Source organism: Monodelphis domestica, chromosome 6, assembly GCF_027887165.1.
Source record: "Monodelphis domestica isolate mMonDom1 chromosome 6, mMonDom1.pri, whole genome shotgun sequence".
NCBI classification, from domain to species: Eukaryota; Metazoa; Chordata; class Mammalia; order Didelphimorphia; family Didelphidae; genus Monodelphis; species Monodelphis domestica.
The window spans coordinates 200,793,196-200,814,990 of record NC_077232.1 but is presented as its reverse complement, the minus strand read 5'-3'; the positions used below and the strand labels follow the sequence as shown (position 1 = coordinate 200,814,990).

Sequence of the window (21,795 nt, the reverse complement as noted above, 5' to 3'; positions counted from 1 at the left end):
TCTTCAGTGAAATTATACATGATAAAGAGCCAGGTCCATCAACCTTTAGAGTCCTTCAATGTGCCCAGAAGTCCACTTCAAAAGTTTCTTACAGAATCATAGATATGTCAGATCTTTGGGAAAGGAAAGACTTTAGACACAAGAAAGGGCTAGAAAAAAAATCACGAAATGTAAAATATATAATTTTGTTTACATTAAATTAAATAGATTTCGAACAAACAAAACTAATGAATCCATAACTAGAAGGGAAAGAAGAAATTGGGAAAGAATATCTAGAACAAAAACCTCTAACAAAGGCCTAATTACTCAAATTTATAAAGAACTAAATGAATTGTACCAAAAATCAAGCCATTTTCCAATAGATAAATGGGGAAGGGACATGAATAGGCAATTTTCAGTTAAAGAATCAAAACTCTTAATAAGCACATGAAAAAGTGTTTTAAATTTATTACAATCAGAGAGATGTAAATCAAAGCAAGGTATCACCTCACACCTAACAGATTGGCTAACATGACAGCATTGGAAAGTAAGGAATGCTGGAGGGGATGTGGCATAGTTGGGACATTAATTCATTGCTGGTGGAGTTATGAATTGATCCAACCATTCTGGAGGGCAATCTGGAATAAGGCCAAAGGGCCGTAAAAAACTTTCTACCCTTTGATCCAACCTTAGCACTGCTGGGTTTGTACTCCAAAGAGATAATAGGAAAAAGACATGTACAAAAATACTCATAGCTGCTCTAATTATGGTGGCAAAAAATTGGAAAATGAGGGGATGCCCTCCAGTTGGGAAATGGCTGAACAAATTTTGGTATATGTTGGTGATGGAATACTATTTTGCTCAAAGGAATAATAAAGTGGAGGAATTCCATGGAGACTGGAACAACCTCCAGGAAGTGATGTAGAGTGAAAGGAGCAGAACAAGGAGAACATTGTACACAGAGACTAATACACTGTGGTACAATCGAACTTAATGGACTTCTCCATTAGTGTCAATGCAGTGATCCTGAACAACTTGTAGGAATCTATGGTAAATAATACTACCCACATTCAGAAGGAAAACAGTGGTAGTAGAAACACAGAAAAACTACTGCTTCATTACACTTCTTTAAGAGATATGGTTGGGGATTTAGACTCTAAATGAACTTTCTAATGAAAACACCAACATCATGGAAATAGGTTGTGATCAAGGACACAAGTAATACCCAATGGAATTATGAGTCGACTACAGGAAGGGTGGATTGAGAGTAGAGAGGGAAATAATTTAATTATTGTAACCAAGAAATAATGTTCTAAAATGACTAAAGTAGTTCAAATAATAAAAAAGTTTCTTAAATTCTTCATCTACTTCTTCATGTCTACATATTATTCTTTTTCAATTCTTTACAGTTAGCATTAGAAAAAAATATTTAAAATTCTTCTTCTGTTACATGTCTCTGGTTCTTTCCCTCCAAACTTTCTATGGAAGGAAAAATTATCTTAATCAGGATTGTGACATCAAGTGGTAAAGATGAAACTTCATCAAGGAAAATGACCACGATAATATCTTCAGTGAAATTATACATGACAAAGAGCCAGGTCCATCAACCATTAGAGTCCTTCAAAGTGCCCAGAAGTCCACTTCAAAAGTTTCTTAACGTCTTCATCTACCTCTTAATGTCTACTAATTAAATAAGTATTTCAAGTGCTACCATTTAAGAGAATTTAAAAAAATGTAAAGAAACATTTTTCTTCTTTACAGAATTACAAAATTATAATACCTCCAAATCTACCTAAAGCCTGGATTCTTAACATGGGGTTCACAAATTCTGAGGTGTTCATATTTTTATAACTGTACTTTAATTGTCCTCCTATGTTATCCAATATATTTTGTTTTATGCATTAAAAAAACCGTCCTTACCTTCCATCTTAGAGTCAATACTCTGAATCAGTTCCAAAGCAGAAGGGTGGTAAGGGCTTGGCAATGGGAGTTAAGTGACTTCCTCAGGGTCACATATGTAGGAAGTGTCTGAGGCCAGATTTGAGCCCAGGACCTGCCATCTCTTGGCTTGACTCTCAAACCACTAAGACACTTAGCTGCCCCCTTGTTTTATATATTTTGAAAATATTATTTTTAGGAGACTCCATTGGCTTGACCATACTATCAAAGTGGTCCAGGACATACACACACCCACACACAAACACACATTAAGAATACTTTGTTAGTGCAATGCCCACCTGAACAAGAAAATCTTCTAAAACATTTCCTGAATCCTTTATATAATAGGAGACAACAAAACTGAAATAGAGACTAATATTATATAGAACTTTGAAGGATGGGGCAAACATTAATTCTATATTAAATCAAGAGAGTTATTGGAAGCTGCAAGAGAATGATATGTTGAAGCAAACACATAATATATAAAAGATACTTTGGCAGTTTATACATGTTTCATTACTGAGAGCTAAATCCAAAGAATATTTACCTAGCTTTTCCCATGTGGATAATACCAAGAGGGATGAAAGGATAGAGAATTTGTAATTAGAAGGGGATAAAAACTGATACCATCTAAAATTTCACTTCTTAAAAATAAAAAATAAAGTTCAAAGATGTTAGGTCACTTTCCAAAGCTGTTAACATTTTATTGAGCTCAGAATTTTAACCCAATGACTTAGATTATCATAGAAAATGATTATAAAAAATTAAAATATGTCAGGAACTATATTAAGTGCTTTACCATTATTATCTTATTTTATGCTCACAACCATGCTGGGATGGAGGTGCTATTATTATCTTCATTTTGCAGATGAGGAAACTGAGGCATCCAGTGGTTAAGTCACCTAACCAGTTTCACACAGCTAGTAAGTGTCTGGCAGTGGATTTGAACTCAGGTATTCCAGACTCCAGGTCCAGCATTCTATCCACTATGCCACTTAAATGCCCCTAAAATTATAGATCCAAAGCTCTACCAACGATATCATGCTGCCATATGCAAAGTATGCTAATTTCACTCATCAATTAATAAATTTCTTATATTAAAAAAAATCAACTGAATACTAAGTACCTGTACCCTCACACATTAAGGCCATTGCTTTTAAATCTACCTCATTCCAGCTTGTTCTGGAAAGGAAATGAAAAATAAAATTCTTTTAAAAGGATCTCAGAAAATGTTTCTTCTCTACTTCATCCATAATCCTGTGTTTCTCTTTAGGAAAATTTGTAAAGAAGTCCTTTCCCTCATTTCAGGTTACTTTCACAATTCTGTCCATTTCACCTCCATCAATGATTTTGTCATCTGGACAACAGAATGTTCTAGATCTACCATTTTCTTTCTTTCTCCCATCTCTTCTACACACTTATGGGGGGAAATAACAGGAAAAATGTTCTTCCCTCTTTCAATTTTTCTCCCCTTTAATTTTTTGCCACTTTTAGGGAAACAAATGGTTTTTATCAGAACTGCAAGAACAAATGTTAAATATGCTCCTTGAAAGAAAAGATGCTCTTTTATAAACAAGAAGACATATAATATATTCTTAAATGAAATTAGATAGAGAACCTAGTCTGTTAACCTATAAAGTCCTTGAAAATACCCAGAAATCTCCATCAGAAGTTTTCTGAATTCTTCCATCTATCTATTCTTGTCTGGTACTTAAATGAACTTTTCAAGCACAAGCATTAAATTGAATTTAAATTTTTAAAAATCAAAACTTTATCTTCTGATACATAGAACTAACTGGAGTGGACCTCAGAGGCTAGGTTGCAATTTGCTGTATGAAAAAACAAATTTTCTATCCAACATCCATAACAAGTATACTGCAGGAAGAGGGAAGTAAAACAATTTAGGAAACCCCCTTGTGAGGAGCTTTGAAAGACACTGCAAGAAATCTGTTTTTAATCAGGAAGTTTTGAAATTTAATCAGAAGTTTTGAAAGAGCATTTGGCATGTCTGAAACAACACCTATAAAAATATTCAAAAGATATCTTGATGGATTAGTTTGATTTCATTATTAATAGTTCTATTCAGCCAATATTTAATGAAGGCTTCCAGTGAATATAACACCAGTATGCCATCATAAAATAGGAAATTTATTGCTTAAATGGACTTTAGAAATTGTCTAATTCAAAACTCTCATTTAAAAAATATAAATATATAAATATATGTTGTAACAAATATAAAAGGGGTGAGGCTCATAGTCTAATAGATTATCAATGATACACCTAGTAACTGAAACCATAGCCTCTAAAAATAATCCAACACTTGCTTCTCTATGGTCTATAAAATCATACTCATCAATCTTTACATACAGACAATTAAACAGTTGCATACTAACTTGGAATCCATAATCCAACTTACTAACATACTAACTTAACTCAAGCCTATACCTCATAATTTGCTTATAAAAGCCAACAAAACTATGTATGTAATCAACTTTTGACATGCAAAAATTCTTCCCCACTATATTCCTCTCTCATTAAGTCAACAAGCATATTCCACACCTTTATTTTTCCCTTTACTTTCATAATTTAATTCCACCTTCAGAAAACTCCTTTCTATGAAGGATACACAATTTATTCAATTTCCTTCTTTTTCTATCCTTTCTAACTCTTATAGATAGCTTTGGAAAAATAGAATTTCCTTCCTTCAACTACAATTTTCTCTTTTTTTAAATTTATTCCATTTGTAAAGCAAATTAGCAGTCCCAATCACGATTTTGATGCCACATGGTAGAGATTAAACTTTATTAATGAGATGATACACTCTAATTTTTAGGTGAAATTCGACATGACAAAGGTCATCAACTTCTAAAGCCTTTGAAAGTTCTCAGATATTCCCTTCAGAAGTTTCATAATGTTTTCACCTACCTCTTCATTACTGTCATTAAGAGCTTTTCTCCAAACACAAGCATTTAGGGAAATTTTTAAAAATCACAGACAACTATTTTTATTAAAAAACTCATGAATTAGAGAAGTGACTACAGAGTCCATCTAATATAGCCCCAACCTGAACAAGAATCTTCTCCACATTTCCCCAAAATTATAATCCAATAGAGGACAACTAATATAAAGTAGAAATTAATATCATAATGAAATTTTAAGCATGGTGCTAGAAAACTGTACTTAATCGAGAGATATAGAAAGTTTTATGGAATGACATGTTAAAAGTAAACAGACATGTTTTATATATATATATATATATATATATATATATATATATGTAAAATATCTTGAAAGATATGTAAATGGTGTTATCACCATTTAAAGCCAGATCATGGGTGCTTACTAATTGTTTCCTTATATCTAATACCAAAAGTGATCAAAAGAGCAATAAATTTATATTTGAAATGGATTTTTAAAATAATTTAATTCAGGTTCTCTTTCATAATAATGAATTTCTATAAATTGATTTATCAGTACTGATTAGAGTCACTTATTTGCCTTACAAATGGAACAAATTAAGAGTAATAGAAGAAAACTGCTTATAGTGAGAAGTTTTTGAGTGAAAACACATCTGATAAAAAGCTTGGGTATAAAGCCCTTGAAAATTACCAAATGACTTCTCCTTGAGAAGTTTCCCAATTCTCAGTGTAACTCTTCAGATAAAGCTGATTCAAAAAAGCTGCTATTCAAGTGGTAATATTCAAGGGGAATTTTGAAAACAACAATAGCAACAGGAACAACAATAAAAATGCAACTTTTTTCTTCTTTAAAGAATCAGAAGCCAATGGAACCAGAGATGCCATCTAGCACAATCACCATCTAAAAAAAGATTTCTTCCTACAAAATACCCCCAAAATTTAATATATGAGAAGGCAAAGAAATTAATGTAAGCTATACCCAGGTGAAGAGCTTTGACGATGGGACAAGGACTCAATAATTATGAAGATTACTGTTTATTATGACATGGGTGGTTGAAGCACCATATATTAAAAATGTTGAAACTATATTTATTAGTATTCAACATGGATTTTTTAATGTCTCCATTTGGAGGCAATTCAATCAGGAGTCACAGGACTGTTGATACAGAGTTGAAAAAATATTAAAATCTTCAATTTCAAATTTCTCATATTATGGATATTTAAACTCAGTTTTCCTGAAGATCAAGGTGATTGAACAAAGAAGTGCTGAGACTGGGGACTGAATTCCTTCTAGTTCAAGACAAAGCATTCTTTCCCTTTTACCATGTTTCCTCATAATTCACAAGTTCTCACCAAATAATATGTTGTTAGATACAAAGGTCCATATAAGCTCTGCCCTGCACCCATACATGTTCCCTTCTAACCCATTCCCTCCAGTTAGCTTTGGACATGATTTAAAAAAAAAACATTCAAGGATCTGTTTTTGTCATTCTCTTCCTTATCATTTTTCCTCAGGGATGATCAAAACATGAATTCTTTTCTATTTTTCTTCTCTTTAACTCTACTGTCAAAAATCTTTCTCCAATGCATATATGGAAATTTCTCACTTCCTCTTTGTAACTCTTCCATAATTATTACCTTTAAATTTTTTTCTCCATCCCTACCTCAAAATTTGTTCCTTTTCACAGAAAAAAAAAAAGTGGTGGTAATCAAAACTATCAGTCCCAGAACTAGAGATGAAACTCTCAAGGAAAAGACACACCATAATTTGTTAATTGAAATTAGACATGACAAAGAGCTAGCTAGAATCATCAATCTCAGAAGTCCTTGAAAGTAAACAGAAGCCCTCTTCAGAAGTTTCCTAGTCTTCAGCTACCTCTTCAGGTCAGTTAATTAAAAGAGATTCACATTAAGTACAAATAAATACATAGGAGATTTAGGGGGAAATAGCACACACCTTTCTGTTCTTTATAGACTCGCAGTTTCCTAACAGAACTCAAAGACCATTTAATCCAAACCCTTTCTAAATAGAAAACCCACAAACACTCCCCAAAAATGTCATATAAGAGTAGGCAACAAAAGGAAAATAGAGAATGTTCTCAGACAGAGCTCTGAAGGATTGGAGTTTGGGGAAGTTTTAAAGGAGAATGACATGTTGAAGCAAAACACGTATAAGATGTAGAAGTTATCTTGACAGATTAAATTTCACCATTAACAACTAAATTCAGCTAGTATTTACTGAATGTTTCCCATGTGTATAGCACCAGAAGAGACCACAGGATCATAAATTCATAGTTATAAGAGATGTTAGAAATAACATCCAAAGACTTTCTCTCTCTCTTTCTTTCTTTAAGATATGCAATTTGAAGGTCAATGGTACTCTGTGATTTCCCACAAGTTCTACCACTCTACCATAATGGGAACAAATGCCAAAGACTAAGAAGTCCTGATGAAATGCTCTTTTAACTTCATCACGGCTCCCTCTATTCCCTCCCCCTTGACTTTTAGGACTCATTTCCAACACGGTGTACAAGTTACATTCACCAACTAGTAATTTTCTCAAATACACAAAGAGCCAGTTGCACACTGTTTCTATGCTCCCATTATAAGAAGAAAATTATCAAACTATCCCAGAGGTACTTTGTCTTACTGTAATGCCAGTCTTTTCCCCAACAATTTCAGACTCCCCTCAGAGACTTTATGTGAAAACTTACCTTTTCATTTTCTATATAATTTGTTTTTGTAAATCAGTTAATTGCAATTGCAGCAAACTCCTTTTTCTCCTGAACATATTAAAACACTTCATTTATCTCAATCTTCTTTCTTTTTTTTTATTCTTCTATAATCAAATCCTTTTTCTTCACTTTTCCCCCTCTTCTTGATTTGTTTCATTTGTAAGGAAAATAAGTAGTTATATTTGAGACCCTTGAACCAAGAACTAAAGATGTAATTTTGTCACAGATAGAACACTTAAGAAAAGCTGAAGTGAAATCAGGCATGAAAAAAATATTTTAAAAAAGATATAAGTCCTCTTCATAAGATCCCTAAAGTCTTCATCTACCTCTTAATGACTGGTAATTTAAAATCCCTTTTTCATATATAAACATCTGATGAGAATTTTTTTTAAAAAACACACTTTCAAAGATTAGGTATGCATGTACTTAATCAAAAAAGTTCCAAGAAATTTTGAAGCATAATTTCATGGACAAATCACAACAGAGAAGACATGTTAGATAGATTGAAGAATTAGCATGATTTCAATCAAATCTTTATTGTATACCTCCCAAAGGAGTAGTTCCTACATAGAGTCAGAGGGTCATTGATTTTAAGTGAAAAAAAAAAACTTTAGAAATCATCTTTTTCAAAGACCTAAGATAATAGACACAGAAAATAAAAACCAAAGAAGTTAAGTGATTTGTTCCAAGACCTATAATTTGCAAATTGAGAAATGAACCCAAATCTGTCTCTGGTTTCAATGATTTTTGCTACAACATCAATTTATTGTAAAGTCCAAAAGCTGTAGTCTTCAACTAAATGTCTCCCTAAATCCAAAGAATCAAGTGCACACTGCCTTAGAACCTCAATATGATTCCTCTATAAGAAAGATCCTTAATCCAAGATCTAAGAACAAGATTTTTGTTTGTTTGTTTTTAACATTTTGATACTTTTTCAACATTATTTTTATTTGTAATCCTATTTTTTGGATTTTGCCTTTAAAAACATTATTCTGAGAAATAATTCATAGGCTTTAATAGACTGTCAAAAGAGCATATAATACCAAAAAAGTTGAGAATTCAAGTTTGACAACCTACTTCCTCCAGGCTGCTCTGAATATGAATAAAACTGTCTCTCTAAACCCCCAATATCTCTTCCTCACTATCCTTCTTTCCCTTATGGACTGGCACATTATGCATAAGCATAAGTTTTCAATAATTCCTTTAATTTAATGTACAGAAAACACACTATCATGTGGGCATATGAAAAGTCTTTCTTTTGCTTTAGTTCCCTAAAAAAGTAAACAAACAAGGCAGCTAGGTGGCTCAGTGAATTGAGAGTCAAACTTAGAAATGGGAAGTGTTGGATTCAAATTTGACCTCAAATACTTCCTGGCTGTGTGACCCTGGGCAAGTCATTTAATCACTGTACCTAACCTTTACCCCTCTTCTGCCTTGGAACTAATACACAGTGTTAATTCTAAGAAGGAAGGTAAGGGTTTAAAAAACAAACATACAAAAACCTCTTCCCTTCCCTTCCCCTTGTTCTCTGCCTTTAAGGATTTCTCCCCTTCCATTTATAAAGCAGATTAGCAGTGCAAATGAGTAGTGATAAACAAAGTCTGTGAGATGAAATTTATCATAGAGAAGACATGGAAGAAGAAATCAAAGCTATACATAACTATATGAAGACTGTTCTGAATCGAATGCAAATCAAAACAACTATGATATAATTTCATACCTATTAGATTGGTTAAAATGATAAAAGAGCAAAATTACAAATGTTGGAGGGGGTGTAAAAATGGGTACACTAATACATTGTTGGTGGACCTGTGAGCTAATCCAACCATTCTGGACAGCTATTAAGAGTTATATTCAAAGAGTTATAAAACTATGTATACCTTTTGACCCAGAAATAGCACTATTAGGTTTATTTCCTAATGTGATCAAGGGAAAAGGAAAACAAACTATAGGTTCTTAAATAGAGCAGCTCTTTTGGTGGTAGCAAAGAAGTAGGACCTGAAAGGATGACCATTAGTTGGAGAATAGTTGAACTATTTGTGGTATATAATTGTAATGGAATACTCCTGTGCCATAAGAAATGACAAGATGATTATCAAAAAATCTATGAAGTGTTGCAAAGTGAAGTAAGAAGAACCAGGAGAATGTTGTACACAGGAACAACAATAATATATGATGATCAAATATGAATGACAACTATTATTAACAAGGCAAGGATCCAGGACAACTCCAAGGGAGTCATGATGAAAAAGAATATCAGTAAACAGTTCAAATGCAATTTGAAATTTTATTTCCTTCATGAATTTTTCTCTAGTATAAGAAAGAGATCTTGTTTCACAACATGATAAACAGAGAAATATGTATTATATGATGATATATGTACAATTTTTATTACCTGCCTTCTTGGAACATGCATTGCAAATTGTCAGAAAAAAATATTCAACATTGTAATGTTATGAATTGCCATGTAATCTGGAAAAAATTACTACTAATAATAATAAAAGCCAGGGCCATTAACTTCTAATCCTTTGAAAATGCCATGAATGTCTTAATTTTCATTCCCCTCTTAATGCTTGATTAAAGTAGTTTCTCTTGGAACATTTGAAATCTATTTTTAAAAATAATGCACAACTTTTTCTTAGTCACAGGAATAAGAAGTTTGAAGGAACTTCAGAAGTCATCTAGTACAGAAATTTCAAATTCATGGCAAGGGCCACCAGAACCACTTGAAATGTAACTGGAAAATATTTAATGAAATAAATAGAATACATTACAAAACATATAATATTAATTTGTGCTTCTCCAAGTTGATATACAGCCTCAGAAGTTCATTTCTATTTGAGTATTATACTACTGATCTGGCATGAAGTCAGATTAAACAAGAATCTGTTTTTATTAATTAATTTTTTATTAATTATTAATTAATTAATTAATAACATCCCAAACAAGTGTAACATATGAAGAAGGACTGTATCATAAGCAACATAGGTTTGAAATATGGAGCAGGAATATTAAAAGTAGCTAGATAATGAAATGGATGGAATGTTGTACCTGGAGTTAAGATAGATTTGAATTCAAATCATGTCACAGAAACTTATTAGCTATGTGTCCGAAGAAGTCATTTAATTTCTATGGACCTCAGTTTCTTCATCTATTAAAATGGTTATATTAATGGTACTTATAATTTAACATATGTCAAGTGTTGGCAAATCATATAAATATTATATAAATGCTTAACAAATTAAAAAAGGAATTTTTTATTTAATCAGAAGTATTATTCCAACTTTTGAAGGAAAATGAGCAGCTTGGAACAATACCCAAAGAAGACACAGAAAATATTTTGATAGCCTGGTCTCATTTCAAGGGTTCAAAACAACATTATCTATTAAATGTCTCCAGTGAAGACAGTGCCAATAGGAAGTCAAAAGATTATGGATTAAGAGCTGGAAGGATCTTTAGACATCCTCTAATACAAAGTCCTCACTTTCAGATACGCAAATTAAAAACCAGAAAGGTTAAATAACTTCCCCAAAGCCCCATAATTTATAATTAGTTGAATTAGGTATTTAACAAAGGTCCTCTAACTCAATTTCAATGCTCTTTATAGATGAACCCTGTTGCATCAGAGTCCACATATAAATTAAGCCAGCTAGTAATCTTCTCTTTGATATAAAGGACATTTGCCCATGCCTTTCACACCCTTACTCCTGAGGCAATTTTCCTGAAACATATTCTCTGGGCATGAATCAAACTAGTCCTCTTAAGGAGCTATCTCATCCAACATCCCTCCACCAAAACCTTCCTTTCTCCTTAGCTTTATCATATAGATGCTTCTCTTTCCCCTTTTCTCTTGACTTTGACAATTCAATTCACTTCCATCATCAACAACTTCATCTCAGAGACATATGAAAACTTTCTGTTCACTCCTCACACCTCTTTATATCTCTTCCAATTTTCCCCCTCATTAATCTTTTACCTCCGTGCTGTTTCTTTCTTGTTTGGTGTCTCTTCCTCTTTCTCTTCCTCTTCCTCCTAAAAAAAAAGGTGCTATTAAAGACTGAGGCTAATTATTCTAGATACAGCTTTATTAATAAGAAGCAGCATTATAAAATCAGAACTGAAAGTAGACATCATAAAGAGCTAGTTCTATCTGCTTATAAAACAAGTGAAAGTGAGTGGAAGTCTCCTACAGAAGTTCCTCCATTTATTTTTTTCTCTACTAATTAAAATACTTTTCTTCAAATGTATACATTCAAGATATATAGATATTTTTTTCAAACTACATTGCAGAACTATTTTCTTCACAAAGTCACAGATTTGGGGAAGTCCCTCATTTAGTACAATCCCACAACTGAAGCATTGTCCTCTAAAGGTGACCACTTCAAGACTTTGCTTGAAGACCTCTGAAGACAGAGATCCCAAGATTTTATTAAGCAATCTGTCTTGGATACGTCTAACTCACAGACCATTTTCCCTTACATGAATCCTTAGTTGGCTATTCTTCACCTTTATTCACACTGCTCTTAGCTTTCTCCTCTGTGACATCCAAAAACAAAATCCTTCTAATATAAGATGTTATGGGAGAAAGTTGTGAGAAAAGGAATGAGAAACAAAATAAGTAAGGATGTGAGCCTAATAAGAAAAAAGAAAATTATATAGATAACTTCAAGGATTTTGACTGATCAGATAGGTAAGAAGTTGAATTTGAAGAGTAGAAATCTGAGAGAAATTGAGGAAAATTTAATATCCTAAGTAATGATTTGGATTCTACTTCAGTGTAGAAAAAAAAACAAGATCAAAGAAAATTAGAAGTTATTAAAAGGATTATGGGAGATCACAAAGAATTAGAAAGCAGAACCTGAAAAGGGAGATTAAAGGAGAAAATTTGATGTCAATTAGCAAAATTAGGCAAAGGAAGGAAGGAAAAATCAAATAATTCAAGGGAAAACAAAATGAGGAAATGGGCTTGTGAATAGACTCAATGGGTGAAATCTGATTTGAGCACAAGGCTAAAGGGAAGGAGAGTAGGTAGATATGTAATTGAAACCAATGAAAAGAAGCTTAGTGGAGCTCTCAAGTTATTAAAAGGTGATAATTGGTTCTAAAATTCTAACTCAGTTCTTAGGGTTGAGATGTAAATAACCACATGTGGTTAAAAAGGTTTTTTTTAAGGTCTGGAAGACTCAAACCATTAAGGAGAATATGGGAAATAACTCACATCTACTCTGCAATATTTTTTTTCTATCCACAGACAAATGATTATTTTTTTGCATTCTAAGTTCATCACCCTCTCAGAAAAGAAGGTGAAAGTACTGAAAGAAGGTCTCTTTATACATGTTCTATTGCTAAGGTGTTCCTAAATGAATCAGAGAGGAAACATCAAGGGGGGGGGGGCTGTGAGATGGTTGATGAGGATGATCCTTGTGTAGATGCTAGACAGAGAAAACTGTTGTGCAGAAGAGAAAGGGAAGGAAAAAAACAGAGCTTTAAAGCAGTTTCTGTCTGGAGAAGAGGTAGCTACATGTTCTGAGGAAGGGTTGCTTGGCCTCCAAAGAAGGATGGTACAGTCCTAGAAGTTATCAGATAAGAGATCATTCACTAAGGGTCAGAGAAGGAAGAAAAGAGAATCAGAAGTCACTGATTCACTGCGCAGGGAAACTTAAGACAACTATTTCTCAACCTGATAACAAGAACTGAGAGTTTTTTTTCTTTTCAGGGCATGAGTCTAAGACATCACGGAGAACCTCAAAATGGATGGCAACTAGTCACTTAGGGAAAATGACCCGGCCAAAAGAAATCTCAAAGACACTGCCAACGATCAGAAAGTCTTGGGCAAGAAACTAGACTGCTGGAGGTTGTATTTCTCTTACTGTTGCCCACTGAAGACAAGAGATGCAGAAGAGAAGAATTAATCTGAGAAGTGAACAGCTGGCTAAAAATCCATTCTTTGAGAAAGGGATTTGGACTTCTGAAGCCTGACTCAAAATGCAGGGATGACAGATTCCTGGCCACAAATAGAGTACACACAATAAATAATGTATTTGCCACAAATCCTGAAAATCAAATCAAAATGGCTTTAAACTGAAAAATAAAGGGGAGAGAGAATAGTACTCTGTAGGTACCTCCAGTTAGATACCATAGAGACTAGCTAAAAGAAGGAAAAAGGAACAAGCTGAGAACCACAAAAGTTTATAGGAGAAACATTCCAAAAAAGAGGTGGGAGCAAAAACTATGAATTCAGATATCCATAAATGAATACCCAATGTTTAGGCAAAAAAAAAAGAAGAGGACATAGAAGTCTTAATGGAAGGAGGTAAACTTGACACCACAAGTACTACTGAAACTTTGTGGGATAAATCCCATTACTGGATGATGACTAAATGGGTATAGTTGAGTCAAAAGAAAAAAAATAAGGAAAAATTGGGTAAAGGGAAAAGAAAATTATATTATTAATAAGGTATATTCACTTGGAGAAATTCAACAAGGAAAGAAAAGAAAAAGTATAACAATATTTAATTGAAGGTTAATGAAAGGAGAAAAAGAAGTGGCTTTTTTTTTTCCATTGGAGTATACTACCAACCACCTAGACAGGAAAAGGAACAGAAAAGGATTTGGAAATATCACAAGAGCATAGATATGTATATATACAAAATAACTGGGCTTGGTTTTATTTTTAAAATTATTTTAAATACAAAAGTCATTTTCCTTGGCAGAGGAAATAAAAACAAAATAGCAACTCACCAGCCCTGTATACTTTTTGTTATCAATTAGCATTGTCCCATTTATCCTAAATTCTTAGAAAACCTCATTTTCTATTCTCACTTTATATGTAGAAAGATATGTATATCTCTGTATATACTTATATTCTACATCCACATATCCTTATAAATATATATCCCTGCAGATCTAGTTACCTATATTGCACTATATATTTCTCTATCTCTATCTCTATCTCTATCTATTTATATATATATATATATATATATATATATATATATATATATACATTGTATAGTGAAGGAATAGAAATTAAGTACAACAAAAATAAGAGTGGGTTATTTTGAACTATCTAGGGTAAATAGCAGAATAACCAAAGGGGGAAAAAAAGCTAATCAGTCCAATTGTCATTTTGCTTCTATGTTTTCTGTCAAAGAAAATCATTTTTTGCTGGGAGTGATAAAATAAAAAATGACTAACAAGGAGTAGATAGCTAAGGTAAATGGGGAGATAAGAACATACCTAGATGCCCTGGATGAATTAAATTCTCTTGGTCCAAATGAACTCTATAATGCAGGACTGAAAAGCCAAGGTGAGGTGGGGCTAAAATACTGCCAGTGATATCTGAATAATCTTGGGAAATAAGGGAAGTACCAGAAAATAGGAAAAGTGCAAATGTGTTCCTCATTTTCAAAAAAGGGAAGAGAATGGCATACGAAATAAGGGCCAATAAACTACAGACTTCAATTCCTGGGGAAAGTTCTAAAGAGAGTTATTAAATAGATGGTTGGTGAATATCTAGAAAAGGAAATCATGATTACAAAAGGGCCAACACAGCTCTACCAAGAATTCATTATGCCAGGCCAATCTCCCTTCCTTATTCGACAGGATTACTAAGCAAAATAGAGGAGGGAATAATACTAGATTTTAGAACAATTTCTTTTCTATGCTAGTTTATAGAATTATGTGGGGAAGACACAAATAAATATTAGATGATAGTACAATTTGATTAATTCAGACCTTGCTGAATAGTCAGACTCAAGGAGCAGTTAATAGTTTAATTTTAAAGTAGAAGGTCTCCACTGAGTACTTGAGGGATCTGTATTTGGTCTGTTATATTTAACATCTTTATCAAAGACTTGGATAAATGGATTAATGTTAAACTCATTAAATTTGCAGATAGCACAAAGCTGGTACAGCTAACATATAATGGTAGAAGATAAAGATTTAAAAGGATCTTTGCAAACTAGAGAACTAAGGTGAATTACATAATATGAAATTCAATAGCAATGAATAAAAAGTCACAAAGAGGAACAAAAACTCAACTGTACCAGTATAGGATAAAAGAAAGAATTTTATGGAATAGTTGTTATGAAAAAAAAAAGTCTAGGATTTTAGTGGACTAAAAGCTACAAGTTGATCTGGAAAAATTGGTCTAGAATTTTGGTGGACTACAAATTGTTCTTAAAAAAAAGATCTAGGACTTTAGTGCATTACAAGCTGCAAGTTATTCTGTAAAAGAAGTGCTAGGAATTTCGGGGACAAACTACAAGTTGTTCTGGGAGTGGGGGGGATTCCAGGATTTTAATGGACTACAAATGAACATATTGTTTTGGAGAAAAGAAAAGTTCTAGGATTTAACTGAACTCTAAACTACAAATTGCTGGGGAGGGAGTCTATGATTTAAGTGGACTACAAACTGCAACTTATTCTTGGGGAAAAAAAGGTCAAGGAGTTAAGTGGGCTATAAACTATAAGTTGTTCTGGAAAAAAAATAGGTGGTTTTGGTGAACTAAAAACCAAGCTACAAATTGCTGGGGGTGGTGATGGTGGTGGTGGAAACATTTTTGAAAAAAAAAAGTCTCCAATTTTAGTGGACTTCAAGCTACAAGTTGTTCTGGATGATAAAAAAAAATCCAGAATTTCAGTGGACAATTCAGTGGCTACAAGTTGTCTTTAAAAAGGGAGACAGTCTAAGATTTTAGTGGACTAAAATCTAGAAGTTGTTCTGAAAAAAAAATAGCTTAGGGTTTTAGTGGACAACAAACTGCAAATTGTTCTGAGGGAACAAGAAATCTAGAGTTTTGGTGGACTATATAACCTACAAGATGTTCTGGGGGGAAAAGGTCTAGTGGATTGGAGGCTATTCTGAAAAATAATGTCTAGGATTTTAGGGCATTACAAGTTATTTTTTTTTAATGATGAAAAAAGGGCTAGGGGTGTTTCGGAATACCAACTATTCAGAAAAAAAAAAAAGATCTAGGAATTTATGTACTATAAGCCACAAGTTCTTGTGGGGGAAAAAAAAAATAGGTCTAGGAGGGTGATGGTGAACCTTTCAGAGATCGAGTGCCAGACCCCACCTCCCACCCCCCCAGACCAACTGCCATACCCCCAAACTTACTGCACACACAGGGGAGGGAGAAAGTACTCCTACTGGGCTGCTAAGCAAGGGGTGGGGATGTGAAAAAATGTCACCAGGCACAGTTGAGGGGGAGGGGAGCAGGTCCACTCAAGTCCTTTGGCTTTTCTAAAAATGAACTGTGGGGGAGGGTGGAGGGTAGTGGGGGGCCACATGCCCACAGAGAGAGCTCTGGGTACCATCTTTGGCATCCATGCCATAGGTTCACCATCAGTGGTCTAGAATGTTGGGGGACTATAAGCTAAATTGCCTGAAAAAGACAGTCTAGGTATTAGGGGACTACAAGTTCCAAGTTGTTCTGGAGAGAAAAGGTCTAGTGGATTGCAAGCTATTCTGAAGAAAAAAGTCTAGAATTTTAATGCATTACAAGTTATTCTTTAAAAAAAAAAGATGAAAAAAGTCTAGGATTTTGTTGGACTACAAGTTGTTCTTTAAAAAAAAAAAGATCTAAGATTTTAGTGTATTACAATTCACAAGTTGTTGTGGGGGGGAGGGGGAATAGGTCTAGGATTTTGGTGGACCATAAACTATAAATTGCCTGGGAAAAGTCTAGGTATTAGTTGGCTATAAATTACAAGTTGTTGGGGGGTGGGGGGCTGGGGGAAGACCAAGGATTTCATTTGGACTATAAGCTACAAGCTGTTTTCAAACTAAAGATGTTTGAGATTTTGTTGCACTACTAGCTATTTTGGAAAAAAAATAACATTTTAATCCACTTCAAACTACATGTTATTCGAATAAAAGTTTTATAAAAGGTCTAGGATTTTAGTGGGTGAAAAGTTATCTTTAAAAAAGATGAAAAAAGGTCTAGGACTTTGACTACAAACTGTTAAGTTATAAATAGAGAGCCAGGATTTTAATACTCTACAAACTACAGGAAAAATAAGTCTAGGATTTTGGTTGTCTACAATCTACAAATTGTCTTTTTTAAGAGTCTAGAATTTTAGTCAGTTACAACCTACAAATTGGTCTAAAAACAAACAAACAAGATATCTTGGATTTCAGTGGACTACAAGTTACAAACAGTTTCAAAATAAAAAGGTCTAAGATCCTGTTGGACTACCAGCCAATTAAAAAAAAAAAAAGATCTAACATTTTAATGCACTTCAAGCTACAAGTTTTTCTAATAAGAGGTTAAACAAAAAAAAGGTGTTGTAGAAAAAAATTCCAGGATTTTAATGTACTTACAAGCTACATATTGCTTGGAGGAAAAGCAAAAGTCTAGGATTGTACTGGACTACAACCTACTAATTGTTCTGAAAAAAAAAAAAGTCTACAGATTTAGTGTACTGAAATCTACATGCTGTGCTAGGTGATAAAAGGTCTAGAATTTCAGTGGACAATTCAGTGGCTACAGAATGTCTTTAAAAGGGTGGGGAGGTTCTTCCATTTTGTGAACAAAAAGCTACAAGTTGTTCTGAAGGAACAAAAGGTCTAGTGGATTGCAAGCTATTCTGAAGAGGGAAAAAAAGTCTAGGATTTTAATTCACGAAAAGTTATTCTTAAAAATGATGAAAAAAGGTCTAGGATTTTGTTGGTCTAGAAGCTGTTCAGAAAAATGAAAAAAGATTTAAAATCTTAATTAATAACAAGCTACAAGTTGTTTGGGTGAAAACATTCTAATTAAAAGTCACAAGTTCTATAAAAGGTCTAGAGTTTTAGTAGACTACAAGCTACAAGTTGTTCTGGAGAGAAAAGGTCTAGTGAATTACAACCTGTTCTGAGAAGAAAAAAAAAAGGTCTAGCATTTTAGTGCATTATAAGTGATTCTAAAAAAAAAAATGAAAAAAGGTCAAGGATTTTGTTGGACTACAACAGTAAAAACAAAAACAACAACCACAAAAAAACCCAGATGCAGGATTTTAATGCACTACAAGCAACAAATTGTTCTGGGGGGAAAATAGGTCTAGGATTTTGGTAGATTACATGGTTCTGAAAAGAAAAAAAATGTCTTGGATTTCAGTGGACTACAAGTTATAATGCATTTTCAAAATAAAAAAGGTCTAAGATCTTCTTGGACTACCAGCTATTTTGGGGGAAAAAAAAGATTTTAACATTTTAATGCACTTTAAGCCACAAGTTTTCCTAGGAAGTAAAAAAAAAAAAGTTGTCCTGAAAAACAATTCCAGAATTTTAATGTACAAGTTACATATTTTGGGGGGTAAAATAAAAGCTCTAGAATTGCACTGAACTACAAGCTACAAGTTGTTCTGGGAAGGAAAAAAAAAAAGGTGGTTTTGGGGGAAACTAAAACCCAAGTTATGAATTGCTTTTTAAAAGTCTAGGATTATAATGGACTACAACCTATAAATTATTCTGGAAAAAAAGTGGCTCTAATTGTAGTAGACTGTTGTTATGGGGAGAAAAGGTCTAGTGAATTGCAACCTGTTCTGAGAGAAAAAAAAAGGTCTAGCATTTTAGTGCATTACAATGGATTCTTTAAAAAAAATACGAAAAAAAAAGTATAGAATTTTGTTGGACTACAAACTGTTCAGAAAAAAAAGATTCAAGATTTTAATGCACTACAAGCTAAAAGATGTTGAGGGGGAAGGGGGATAGGTCTAGGATTTTGGTGGACTACAATCTACAATCTGCCTGGAAAAAAAAAAGTCTAAAATTTTAGTGGACTACAACCTACAAATTGTTCTGCAAAGAAAAAAAAATTGTCTTGGATTTCAGTGGACTACAGGTTACAAACTGTTGCAAAATAAAAAAGTCTAAGATCTTGCTGGACTACCAGCTATTTAAAAAATCTAACATTTTAATATACTTCAAGCTACAAGTTACTCTAATAAGAGGTTAAAAAAAAAAGTTGTTGTAGAAAAAAATTCCAGAATTTTAATGTACTACAAGCTATATACTCCTTGAGGGGAAAGAAAAAGTCTAGTATTGTACTGAACTACAAACTATACTATTCATTGTTTGGGGGGGGGGATAGTCTACAAATGTAGAGTACTGCAATCTACATGTTCTGGGTGATTAAAAAAAAAAGCCTAGAATTTCAGTGGACTATTCAGTGGCTACAGAATGTCTTTAAAAGGGTGGGGAGGTCCTTTGATTTTAGTGAACAAAAAGGTACAATTTGTTCTGAGGAAACAAAAGGTTAAGAGTTTTGGTAGATTACAAACTCCAAATTGTTCTGGGGGAAAAAGTTCTAGTTGAATGCAAGCTATTCTGAAGGAAAAGAAAGGAAAGAAAGGAAAGGAAGGAAGGAAGGAAGGAAGGAAGGAAGGAAGGAAGGAAGGAAGGAAGGAAGGAAGGAAGGAAGGAAGGAAGGAAGGAAGGAAGGAAGGAAGGAAGGAAGGAAGGAAGGAAGGAAGGAAGGAAGGAAGGAAGGAAGGAAGGAAGGAAGGAAGGAAGGAAGGAAGGAAGGAAGGAAGGAAGGAAGGAAGGAAGGAAGGAAGGAAGGAAGGAAGGAAGGAAGGAAGGAAGGAAGGAAGGAAGGAAGGAAGGAGTCCTGCAAAACAATTCCAGGATTTTAATGTACTACAACTTATATGCTGTTTGGGGGGGAAAGAAAAGCTCTAGGATTGTACTGAACTACAAGCTACACATTCTGAGGAGAAAAAAAGGTTATTTTGGGGAACTAAAATCCAAGTATAAATTGCCTAAAAATAGCCTAGGATAATAGTGGACTACAATCTATAAATTATTCTGAAAAAAAAAAAAAAACAAATTTGGCTCCAATTGAAGTGGACTACAAACTACTACAAGTTGTTCTGGGGAGAAAAGGTTTAGTGAATTGCAAGCTCTTCTAAAAAAAAAGTCTAGAATTTTAGTTCATTACAAGTTATTTTTTAAAAAAGATGAAAAAGGGTCTAGGATTTTGTTAGACTACAAATTGTTTAATAATAAAAAGAGATTCAGGACTTTAATGCACTGCAAGCTACAAGTTGTTCTAAGAAAAAAAAAAAATAGGTCTAGGAGTTTGGTGGACTATAATCTACAAATTGCCTGGAAAAAAAAAGTCTAGAATTTTAGTGAACTTCAACCTAGAAATTGTTCTGAAAAGAAAAAAAAAAACTTGTCTTGCATTTCAGTGGACTACAAGTTACAAGATATTTTTAAAATAAAAATATCTAAGATCTTGGAGTACCAACTATTTTGGGGGGAAAAAAAGATCTAACATTGTAATGCACTTCAAGCAAAAAAGTTATTCTAATAAAAGGTAAAAAAAAAGTTGTCCTGGAAAATAATTCAGATTTTAATGTTCTACAAGTTATATACTGTTTGGGGGAAAAGAAAAGCTCTAGGATTGTACTAAACTACAACCTACATGCTTTTCTGGAAAAGAAAAAAAAAGTAAAGAAAAGGTAGATTTGGTGGACTAAAAGCCAAAATAAAAATTTCCTTCAAAAAGTCTAGGATTGTAGGAGACTTCAACCTACAAATTGTTCTAGAAAAACAAGGGGCTCCAATTTTAGTGGACTGCAATCTTCATCTTGTTCTGAGTCATAAAAAAGTGTAGTATTTCAGTGGACAGTTCAGTGGCTAGAGGTTGTATTTAAAAAGAGGGGCAGTCTAAGATTTTAGTGGACTAAAAGCTATAAGTTGTTTTGAAAAATTAAAAAAAAAATTGTTTAAGATTTTAGTGGACAACAGGCTACAAGTTGTTCTGAGGGAACAAAAGGTCTAGTGCATTGCAAGCTATTCTGAAGGGGAAAAAATCTAGGATTTTAATGCATTGCAAGTTATTCTAAATTTTTTTTTTAAGTCTAAGGATTTTTTAGACTAGAAGATTTTCAGAAAAATAAAAAAAGATCTAGAATTGTAATGGATGGCAAGCTACAAGTTGTTTGGTGGGGAAAAAATTTAGGATTGTAATAGACTATAAGCCATAAATTCTTCTATTAAAAGGTCTAGAGTTTTAGTAGACTACAAGCTACAAGTTGTTCTGGTGAAAAAGGTCTAGTGAATTGCAACCTGTTCTGAGGGGGAAAAAAGAAAAAGGTCTAGTATTTTAGTGATTCTTAAAAAAAAAAAAGCGAAAAAGGGTCAAGGATTTTGTTGGACTACAACAGTAAAAACAAACAAACAAACAAATTAAAAAAAAACTAGACCCAGGATTTTAATGCTTTACAAGCTA

At 33.3% G+C, this 21,795-nt stretch overlaps 1 long non-coding RNA gene across 3 annotated transcripts in view; it reads right to left on the bottom strand.

Annotated features, from left to right (window-relative positions):
• LOC103097436 (uncharacterized) overlaps positions 1 to 21,795 on the bottom strand; it is a 159,529-nt gene that overhangs the window by 124,316 nt on the left and 13,418 nt on the right. For all 3 annotated transcript variants that reach the window (XR_008912938.1, XR_008912940.1, XR_008912939.1), the window contains one exon: positions 11,547 to 11,602. This is a non-coding gene — a long non-coding RNA (uncharacterized LOC103097436). The remainder of the gene's footprint in view (positions 1 to 11,546; positions 11,603 to 21,795) is intronic.